This window comes from Eptesicus fuscus, chromosome 14 (assembly GCF_027574615.1).
Source record: "Eptesicus fuscus isolate TK198812 chromosome 14, DD_ASM_mEF_20220401, whole genome shotgun sequence".
Lineage (NCBI taxonomy): Eukaryota > Metazoa > Chordata > Mammalia > Chiroptera > Vespertilionidae > Eptesicus > Eptesicus fuscus.
The window spans coordinates 72,023,724-72,035,966 of NC_072486.1; positions in this window are offsets into that span (position 1 = coordinate 72,023,724).

The following is a 12,243-nucleotide window of genomic DNA, read 5'->3' on the forward strand; positions in this document are numbered from 1 at the left end:
CTAAGGAAAGAGAGAACTGAGTAAACTGTCTTGATCCAATAGTAATAAAAATAATAGCCCTAACTGGTTTGGCTCAGTGGATAGAGTGTCAGCCTGCAGACTGAGTGTTGGATTCCAGTCAAGGCATATGCCTGGGTTGCGGGCTTGATCTCCAGTAAGAGGTGTGCAGGAGGCAGTCGATTAATGATTCTCATCATTGATGTTTCTCTCTCTCTCTCTCCCTCTCCCTTCCTCTTTGGAATCAATAAAAATATATTTAAAAAAATAATAAAGAAGGCAGTGTATTGTGCTGGGGATTACAGACTTATTTTAGGTTAGGTTCCCTAGAAGAGCCTAAGATGAGTTTTATCAGGGTGTTCTTCCAAAAGTGAAGGAAATAGGATAAGTCAGGGAAGCAAGAATGTGGTGCCAATGGATACTATTTTCAGTTTGCTCCCACAAGAAAGCCCTGGAGCACAGATTGCACCACAGAATTAACCTTATCTTGAAGCAAGTAGTCAGCTTTTTCTAACCCCTACTAGAGGCCTGATGCATGAAAATTGTGCAAGAGTAGGCCTTCCTTCCCCTGGCTGCCAGCACCGGCTTCCTTCAGGCACCCGGAACCCGGGATTCCCTCTGGCCGCTGACAGGCACCCAGGACCCAGGCTTCCCTCGCAGCTCTGGCTTTGTCCAGGTCGACCAGAAGGATGTCCGGTCTAATTAGCATATTATACTTTTATTATTATAGATGATTCAATCATTTGTCAAGATCTACTGGTAGGAATAGGAGGAATCACAGTCTCCCAGGAGAGAGTAATTGAGTTAGCAGGATGGGATGGCCAGCAGGGGAAAATGGATTCAATGCAGCATCAACTTCTACTATAGCATGCAATTTGATTGGACTTTGAATCTGGACACATAACTATTAGCTATACAACACTTGGGTTCCTTATCTATGAAACTGGGGAGAATAACACTTACCTCACAAGATTGTTTTCAGAATTCAACAAATGCTATACACCACTTGGGCTGGTGCTGATCTAAGTGCTCAATAAATAAATGCTTTTAAAAATGCTAAGTAGTTAGAAGAAAGAAGTGATTGAAATAATAGTATGGTTTGTTTCGATAGGACATGGTGCTTGGCAAAGCCCTAAAAGTAAGGAAATATTTTTGGGGTCTCCTTTCAGCAGAATAAAGTATTCTTGCTTGTTTTTATGATGTCTGTGTAATCACCACGTCTCCAGTGACTCAGTGGCAGCTCTCAGTGAAAAGCTAAAGTGGTGGGGTGAGGATGTGATTCTCATGATAGTAACAACTTTGCTCAGAAAATATAGAATAACCGGCAAAGTTGCAACACCCAGCAGAAGGGAACTAGAATGGGAAGAAAAGAGAAAATGGTTGAATCCATGCCATATCTGACCAAACTTATTTGTGAGGACAAATGAAACACTGAGGGGGGGTGGGGGCGGCCATGCCCAGCATAGGATTCAGGCTCCATAAGGGGGAAAGGACAGGGGAGAGGAGTTAGCTAAAGGAAAGCAATAGACCCTAGGACAGTGATGGGCAACCTTTTGAGCTTGGTGTGTCAAACTTCGCCAAAAAACTGAGCATAACTTGGGTAGTGTGTCACTTTGAGGAAAAAAACTAACTCCAAGACTCTAGTCGCAAATGTTTCATCCTCAGGAGCAGCAAATGTTTCATCCTCGGCACACGGCTGCGTGTCATCAGAAATGGCTACGCGTGTCAGTGCTGACATGCGTGTCATAGGTTCGCCATCACTGCCCTAGGGGCTACTGCTTTATCATTTTTATTGATGTTGGGAATGTTGCACTAGCTTACAAGCACAGGTTCAGGGGTGACTGGCATCAATTTCAGTCAGGTTTCCTGCAGCATTATTCTAGGTCTTAAGATATATCAGGGAATAAAACAGAGATGCCTGCTATGGGAACTTATACTCCAGTAGGACATAAACAGTAAATAAGCAAAGAATATACTACAGTATATTAGAAGCTGGTAACTGCTATGGGATTAAAAAAAGCATAGAGTAGGGTAAAGCATGTCAGAGGGTGAAAGGAGCAGGTTGCTGTATTAAATATGGTGGTCATATAATATACAGTACTAGAGGCCCAGTGCATGAAATTCGTGCATAGGAGGGGGGGTGTCCCTCAGCCCAGCCTGCACCCTCTCCTGGTAGGATCGGGCTTAAACAGGAAGTCAGACATCCCTCTCACAATCCAGGACTGCTGGCTCCCAACTGCTTGCCTGCCTGCCTTCCTGAATGCCCCTAACCGCTTCTGCCTGCCAGCCTGATCACCTCCTAACAACTCCCCTACCAGCCTGATTGATGCCTAACTGCTCCCTTGCCAGCCTGTTTGCCCCTAACTGCCCTCCCCTGTAGGCCTGGTCACCCCTAACTGCCCTCCCCTGCAGGCCTGGTCCCTCCCAACTGCCCTCCCCTGCTGGTCTGATCGCCCACAACTGCTCTCCCTTGCAGGCTTGGTCCCTCCCAATTTCCCTCCCCTGATGGCCATCTTGTGGCGCCCATCTTGTGTCCACATGGGGGCAGCCATCTTTGACCACATGGGGGCAGCCATCTTGTGTGTTGGAGTGACGGTCAATTTGCATATTACTCTTTTATTAGATAGGATAGAGGCGTGGTGCACAGGTGGGGGCCGGCTGGTTTGCCCTGAAGGGTGTTCCGGATCAGGGTGGGGGTTCCCTTGGGGCATGGGGTGGCCTGGGCGAGGGGCCTGTGGTGGTTTGCAGGCAAGCCACACACCCCGGCGACCCAAGAGAAGGCCCTGGTATCTGGGATTTATTTATCTTCTATAATTGAAACTTTGTAGCCTTGAGTGGAGACCAAGGAAGGCCAGGGTTGCCAGAGCTTAGCTTCCTCCATCGCCAGGGGCAACCCAAGCCTCCTGCTCTCTCCAGCTTTGTGGCTGCTGCCATTTTTGTTGGGATTTATTTATCTTCTATAATTGAAACTTTGTAGCCTTAAGTGAAGGCCAAGGCAGGCCAGGGCAGGCAGAAAGCTTGGCTTCCTCCATTGCCGGGGAAACCCAAGCCTCCTGCTCACTCTGTGGCCACAGCCATCTTGGTTGGGTTAATTTGCATACTTGCTCCTGATTGGCTGGTGGGCATGGCTTGTGGGTATAGTGGAGTGATGATTAATTTGCATATTACTATTTTATTAGATAGGATAATGGCTATATAACAATACTATATTGTATATTTGAAAATTGCTAAGACAGTAGGTCTTACAAATTCTTATCACAAGAAAGAATTGCAACTATGTGTGGTGATGGATGTAAACTAAACTCTAAACATATTGTGGTGACATATATATACACTAATATATATATAAATATATATATATACATATTTATAAAATCATTGTTATACATATAAAATGAATACAATGTTATATGTTAACAATATATATATATATAAAATATATATAGGGTGATCACAATAGGCCTTAGGAAGAGGTTAAAATTTAAGAAAAACATGAAGGAGCCGAAACCGGTTTGGCTCAGTGGATAGAGCGTCGGTCTGCGGACTGAAGGGTCCCAGGTTCGATTCTGGTCAAGGGCATGTACCTTGGTTGCGGGCGCATCCCCGGTGGGGGGTGTGCAGGAGGCAGCTGGTCGATGTTTCTCTCTCATCGATGTTTCTGGCTCTCTGTCCCTCTCCCTTCCTCTCTGTAAAAAATCAATAAAATATATTTTTAAAAAATAAAAGTTTTAAAAGAAAAAAGAAAAACATGAAGGAGGTGAAAATTAGTTTAGTAGATATTGTGGGGAGAGCATGTTAAACAGAAGGAACAGCTACAGTAAACAACGTAAGTCAGAAAATCTAGTGTGTTAAAGGAAAAGCAAGAAGAGAAATGAGCAAGGGGACAGTGGTATGAAATGAGGTCAGAAGGGTCACAAGAAGTGACCTGTGCAGCATGGGATTCAAAGAGGAGGAGCACTTTGCAGGGTTGTGGGAGCACACCTTGCTTTTGTGGGGGCACACCTGCCAGATTAGAAGAAGCCACCACCATTCTGTTGTTCTGTCCTTAAGTATCATCTCTTGCCTTTGGTTGTGTTTTGGATTAAACTGGATTAAATTCACCATCCTCTCTCCCATCCCCTGGTGCTAACTTTTCTCAAGTTTGTGCCATTCTTGGGATTTTCCTACAACTAGGACATTTTTTATCCTTAGCGTTTCACCTCCCCACTCTCACACCACCTCCATGCTCCCCTGGTCCAACACTTTCCTCTATTGCATTCTTCACCATGCTATGAGTGAATCCTATAGTCTGACTTTTGAGGTTACTCTCATTAAAACATTAATGAGTTAAGCAGGTCTTTTCTGTGTACCTCAGCCAGAAAATCATAGTTTGCCTTTGCCTTCTAAAAATGAAGAATTTGATGAAATGATATTCTAACAGGTGATATTTTAAAGTATTATAAACATATTTACAACATAATAGTAAATATTCCTTCTTTGTGTTTATCAAATCCTATCTTGGTGTCAGGCAATATTTGGACAGCTGTAATAAAAGAAAACTGGGTTCAAATACAAGCTTAGACTTAATAATTTTGGTTGAGTAATTAAACTTTCCAAGTCTCAGGGTTTGTTTTTTTTAAGTTTTTGTTTTTTTGTTAATCCTCATCTGAGGATATTTTTTTCCACTGATTTTTAGAGAGAGTGGAGAGGAGAGGGAGGAGAAGGAAGGGGGAGTGAGAGAGAGAGAGAAACATAGATGTCATAGAGACATTGATTCGTTGCCTCCCACATGGCCCAAGGCCAGGGATCAAACCTTCAACCCAGGTATGTATCCTTGAATGGGAATAGAACCCACAACCCTTTGGTGTGAAGGCCGAGACTCCAACCACTGAGCAACATCTGCCAGAGCCTGAGCCTCAGTTTCTTAAGCAAAATTGGGCTGACACATAATTCTCAGGGTGATTTTCCAACTTAAATAAAATAGCATGAAAAAAAACCCCATGTTTAGGTACTCAATTGTAATTCCATTTTTACCTTAAATATGCCCTCCTTGTTTTGTTGTTGCTTTTAATTAATTCACTCAAAACTCTCAGTCTTCAGAAAATCTATTCTTTAATTTATTGAATTATTAGTGACTCTCATTGGTTTGGTTAATCCGAATACTATAAGAACATAAGAAAAGCAATGGCCATAAAGCCAGGTCAGCAAGGAGACAGCTGCTTCTCACTCCCAAAAGATAAGAAATACCATTCAAATAGCCTTCTTTTGAGGATCTGTTTATTCTCCAAATACAAATTATGAGAAATACATTTATGAAATTCCATCTATACAACTGGTCTATTTCAATGTGAAAATTCCAAACATAGCTTTAAGCCAAATACATACAGGTTATTGTTAAATTACTACCTATATATTTAAAAGGCTAATATGCAAAGTGTCCCCTTGGGAGTTCGACCAAGATTTTGATTGCCCGCTATGACATGTGCTGACCACCAGGGGGTGGCACGGAATGAAGGAAGGCCCTGGCCAGTAGCAAGAAGGCCCCGATTGGCCCTTATTGCTGGCCAGGCCTAGGGACCCTACTCATGCCAGAATTTTGTGCCCCGGGCCTCTAGTTACATATAAATAAATATACATTTTTAAAAAATGAAAAATATGTGCAAGAGATATTATACAAGTTCATAATAACTCTTTATGAGCATTCTATGGCAGCAATGACTGCATAAATTCATTTTCTAGAGTTACATGACATCTTCCATATCCTTGCAACACTGAAAAAGGAAAGCTATTTGACATGGTGGAATGCAAACAATAAGTCTACTAAAGGGAAATAATCATCTCAATTTTCTTAATTTATAAAACATTGTAGAAATTTTAAAATCAATGTTGTCTACTAGACTATGAAAAAAATTAAAGGAAAGATAACTAATTTGATTATAAGAAACAAAATAAAATGTTAATTCCAATAGAATAAAATACTTGACATAAATAATAGCAGTGGGTTATATATTTCTTTCAAGTAATAACAACAGTGTACAATTCATTTCCTGCATAGAATTTACAATTACTCAGGTAATACATCATAATAAATAGAGCCATAAAATGTGTCAACATTTCAAGTAACCAATGGAATTCGCTTTCATAAAATATGGTACCTCAGAGACGATTGTTAGATATATTTAAAATGCTCAATTTTAAAGTTTTAGATCTTTGCTGTGTGGGAAAATTTGTACTATAACATTGGTTTTGATTCTTCTGTAAATTTAATTAAAAATTACCCTACAGTAAAAAAAAAAAAAAATCTTAAAAAAGCAAAAATATCAATTCTTACAGGTGTCTAATGAAGTAAGAATGACCCAGCTCTCTGTAAATCTGAGTTTAGGTCTCAGATCTCTTTGACACAACCTTGATCTAGTGGTCCCAATTATCAACTGCAAAATGTCATATCTACCTCTACTTTTCAAAGGATTTATGAAGAAATTACAGGTATGAAAATACTTAGAATTGTTTGAGTGGTTCTACAAATTTGAGTTAACTATTGTTTAATATTATTGGCTAAGAAATAAAATATATGAGCAACAGTAAACATTTATTTGACTTTTATGTAATACTTTGCCTATTATAACAAACAATGTGCCATCCATGAGAATATTAGGAAATTATATGAAAGATCATTCATACAAGAAGGCACAATGTCAAATCTAAGGCTTCATCTCTAAGTACTATTTTCCAGTTAATCACATATTGTATGTCATAATTTGATATTTACTCATCTGTGATAAGTATTTTTTCTGGTTTATAGATCTTGTCTTATAATTTCAACATAGTTGCAATAATATTTAAAATTCATTGTATTTTACACACATTAAGTCTGATAATGTCTTGTAGCAATTAATGTATCTAAAAGCCCTTTTTAAATATATATATACTAGAGGCCCGGTGCACGAAATTCGTGCACGGGGAAGGTGGGGAGGGGTGTCTCTCAGCCCAACCTGCACCCTCTCCAATCTGGGACCCCTTGGGGGATGTCTGACTGCCTGTTTAGGCCCGATCCCATGGATCGGGCCTAAACAGGCAGTCAGACATCCCTTTCACAATCTAGGACTGCTGGTTCCCAACTACTCGCCAGCCTGCCTTCCTGATTGCTCCTAACTGCTCTGCCTGCCAGCCTGATCACCCCCTAACCACTCCCCTGCCAGCCCAATCGATGCCTAACTGCCCTCCCCTGACACCCCGGTCACCCCCAAATGCCCTCCCTTGCATATTCCCTCTTTATTAGATAGGGTTTTTTCTTTAGCATATTGGACAGTCCTAACTGGTTTGGCTCAGTGGATGGAGCATTTGCCTGCAGAATCAAGGGTCCTAGGTACAATTCTGGTCAAGGGCATGTACCTTGATTGGGGGCACGTACCCAGTCGGGAGTTTGCAGGAGGCAGTTGATCGATGTTTCTTTCTCATAGATGTTTCTAGCTCTTTATCCCTTTCCCTTCCTCTCTGTAAAAAATCAATAAAATATATATTATAAAAAAAGAAACATTTAAGATTCCTCCATACTGCCTGGCTGGTGTGACTCAATGGTTGAGACCCCAGGCTGCCACTGCTGGAGGGGTTCGGGCCCTGGCCAGGCTGAGACCCCAGCCCAAGGCTGCTGCCTCAGCCCAGCCAGGCTGAGACCCCTGCCCAGGCTGCCATCTCAGCCTGGCTGGGGATAGCCCGGTGGGTGCCTTCCCTGGCCTGAAGATCGCGCTTTGGTGGTGCACTGCACTGCCGGCCTGACACCCCGGCCCCAAGCCCCGCGGCTCGCTTCACCCCAGATCGCGTACGGCTCAGGGGAGACCAGCCGGACACCCTGGACTGCCGCCACTGGGCTGGGATTGCTGTGTGTGGGGCGGGCACCTCCCAGCTAGACACCCTGGACTGCCGCTGCTGGGCAGACTTGGGGACTCCACTGGGGCTCGGGGCTAAGAGGACTGGGCACCACCATCTTGTGGCCATGGGCACCGCCATTTGTCACGGAGTGATGGTTAATTTGCAGATTAACCTTTTATTAGATAGGATACATATACACTGAGTGGCCAGATTATTATGATCCCTGAATGCATAATAATCTGGCCACTCAGTGTGTGTGTGTGTGTGTGTGTGTGTGTGTGTGTGTGTATATGTACATATATATGTATATATTGGAGACCCAGTGCATTAATTCGTGCATGGGTGGGATCCAGCCTGCCTGGCCAGGGGGAGGGGACATGGGCGGTTGGCCAGCCTGCCTGCTGGTCAAACTCCTGGTTGAGGGGACAATTTGCATATTAGCCTTTTATTATATAGGATATATATATAATATATATGTATTGATTTTTTACAGAGAGGAAGGGAGAAGGATAGAGAGTTAGAAACATTGATGAGAGAGAAACGTCAATAAGCTGCCTCCTGCACACCTCCTACTGGGGATGTGCCCACAACCAAGGTACATACCCTTGACTGGAATCGAACCTGGGACCTTTCAGTCCCCAGGCTGACGCTCTATCCACTGAGCCAAACCAGTTAGGGCAAAAGCCCTTTTTAAATATCTACTTTAAATCAGGAGCCCATTATATCTATTGAGCTCTTCTTGGTTCATCAATATGTTACATATTTAAAAGTACTCTTTAGTTAAGTAAGTTTTGGAAATGATGCTCTGGAATTTCACTATCAGCTACCTTTCAATCCATTTTTTAAACCTTGTACATTTTTTTTGCAATCTTTTCAACACAAAAATGTTCAGACATTCATGAGCTTCTACTGTTTCCCAGGTGTCTACAATGTAAAGTTTTGTTGGAATAAGAATTGACATACTTTTAAGGCACTCTTCTTCCACCATGCCTATCTATCTGCAGAGGCTATGTGTGTATACGTTAAAAATCTAGAAAGAGCCGAAACCGGTTTGGCTCAGTGGAGAGAGCGTCGGCCTGCGGACTGAGGGGTCCCAGGTTCGATTCCGGTCAAGGGCATGTATCTTGCTTGCGGGCACATCCCCAGTGGGGGGTGTGCAGGAGGCAGCTGATCGATGTTTCTCTCTCATCGATGTCTCTAACTCTCTATCTCTCTCCCTTCCTCTCTGTAAAAACAAAAACAAAAACAAACAAAAAAAAATCTAGAAAGAACAAATAAAATTACACAGATAATAAATAAATCTAGGAAGGCTGCCTGTACAATTAAAGTAAATAACTGAGTAAATTTCATAGTTAGTGCAAACAAGAAACAGATATAAAATCAAAGAAAATTACTCAAGGGAACTAATCATTCAATTCTCTACTTAACATCCCAGCTCAGAGTTTAACACTTGAGAGTAGTTTATTAAAGCTGGCGACAGTGCCCTAGCCAGTTTGGCTCAGTGGATAGAGCATCAGCCTGCGGACTGAAGGGTCACAGGTTCGATTCCGGCCAAGGGCACATGCCTGGGTTGTGAACTCAATCCCCAATAGGGGACGTGCAGGAGGCAGCCGATCAATGATTCTCTCTCATCATTGATGTTTCTATCTCTCTATCCCTCTCCCTTCCTCTCTGAAATCAATAAAGATATATATTTAAAAAAAAATAAAATTAAAAAAAGCTGGCGACAGTGAAACAAGGAAGGGCCTAGGGCAGTGGTCGGCAAACTCATTAGTCAACAGAGCCAAATAGCAACAGTACAACGATTGAAATTTCTTTTGAGAGCCAAATTTTTTAAACTTAAACTTCTTCTAATGCCACTTCTTCAAAATAGACTCGCCCAGGCCATGGTATTTTGTGGAAGAGCCACACTCATGGGGCCAAAGAGCCGCATGTGGCTTTCGAGGAGCCGTTTGCCGAACAGGCGCCTAGGGGGATAAAAGAAGCAATAGGAGAGAGACTAGGCAGGGCTGCTTTGGCTCTTCAGAAATGAATGGGAAAGAAATGAGCCAAGGCGGGGCTGCTGTCAGCTCACTGGAAAGTCAGAGAAAAGTGGGCCTTGGAGACAGATTCAGGGAGTTAGCTTGGGACGAGCTGCCACTGTCCATTGCTCCCCTTGTTGAAAATCTCATGGGGACCCTGAGAGTATGGGAGAAAGAAAATTCCCTTGAAAAGAAGATTTAAGTAGGCATGACCCAAGGAGAGTGTACCTGTTAGTGAATACTCTTAATATCCACACACACCTCTGCTCTTCTACACATCCCCCTACTACCACCCCACTAGAGTAAATCAGCCACTATTCATCCAATTTTCCAAGCCTAAATTTGGTTGTTATCCCCGAGACCCTCTTTCCTTTTCATTCCACCTCTCATCTATCTACTGTCTCCACAAAACATGTATGTGTATACACGTCCTGAATCTGGCACCTCACCGCAGTATATATACTAGTCCAAAGGTAACTGCTCTAGACCTGGCTTCCCAGATCCTTCTACACAATGATTTTCAAACATGGGCTACATATTAGAATATCTGAAGAAATAAACATGACATTCACAAAACATTTCATTTACCATTACTTATTGGTATTTGGTTAATGCTTCTTAACTGATACCCATTTCATCATTTCCTGATGATTTTTTTTTCCTCTTAAGGATATTTTGTTCTCTGACCCAACCACATTCCTTAAAGAATACAGATCCAGATAAGAATCTATTTTTGTTTTCGTTGCTTAACCTCAATATTGTGGTTCTTTCCATTTTCCTAAAGGATACAGGTAACTGCCCTAGGTATAACCCCAACATCTTTCTTCCACAAGTCTGGATGCATATTAAAATCACCAGAGGAGCCTTGAGAAATATCAACTCCTAGGCCCTACTCCTTGAGATTTTGATATAATTGATTTAGATTGGGAATAGCTAGAATAATCTCCAGAGGATTCTAATGTACAGGGATGGTGAGGACTCAGACTGTTATAATAGTAGGATTCTTAACCTTTTGCACTCGGATGTCAAGTGTGACTCGATAAGGTTAGCATTGGTAGCAGCTCTTTTTACACTCTTTGAATGTATCAATAATTTGAAATATAAAAAAAATCCAAATAAATAAGTTTGTATGAAAAGAAACTCCAGTTTTTTAATTCTACTGCCACGCTTTGTAAAATCTGGGGTATTTAAAAAATTAAATCCCGAGTAGAATAAAGGAATCGAGAAAAAAACAAGCGAGTGCAAAGGGTTAACTGGTATTCCTAATTCTACTCTTGCTCGCCTACAGTCTTTTTTCCATGTAGCCAGAATGACTCTTTAAAGTGGAAAATCAAATCCTTTTAACTTTTTATTTTCACACTAAGAATAACACTGCAAAGAAGACTTCTTTGAAACCCCTATTTCAAATTCCTATTTTCCTCCCATTATTCTCTATTCCCTTTACCTGTCTAATTCTCTTTGTAGAAGTTATCCTTACCTGATGTTTAATCATATGTTTATTTGTTTCTCTGGCTAGACAATAAACATTCTGAGGTCAAGGGTCTTATCTGTCTTTTTTACAACTTCATCCTCCATGCCGAGAAAACATAGTAGGGGCACAGTATTTGTGGAATCAATTAATAAAGAAAGATAATAAAGAAATTGCTTATTTCTCCATTTGACTATCTGGTGCACATGAATTTTAATTATTGAAAAAAATATCTGTTTACTATTTTTATGTCTCCAAAATTATCTTTAAAAGAGCCAGTTAGCCCAACTGGCTCCCAGACAAAATTAAGTATTAAGAACCTCAACAGAATTTTTTTCAAATTATTAAAAGTACTACCACACATATTATGCTAGAAAATAAACAAGAATTACAAAAATGTGGTAACATTAAATTTAAAACAAGTTCCCAGCATTATCATGTGTAATGGTAAAATGAACTGTGAGTCAAAGCTTAAAAGATTAAAAAAAACAAAAGCAAACACACACTCAGGACTAGCGGCTACCTCAATTTCAGTAATATTTATCAGGTCCACCCGGTTTCTTGCCCGCTTTGTTTTAGCAGTCTCCTATAATCAGTGAACCAAGCAGGACACTGCAGTCATTACCAAAGAGGGTAGGTGGCTTTCTGACCTACTCCAGGAAGTCACCCTGGGGGAATTCCCCAATCTCTTCAGACAAATCCAAATTACTGATTTCTTATCTGGCCAGGAATGAAGCTTGTGATAAACCTGCAAATGAACTGAGGTTTATTCTGAGTCTGGTTTACTAGTCTGAGGATGCTATGTGCTTTGTAAAGGAGTGCCTCAGAGACAGTGTTATGGTGTGAGAGAAACAGATATCCCTCTAGGAGAGAGCATGCTTTTGTGGGCATCCCAGTTTCTGAGTTACA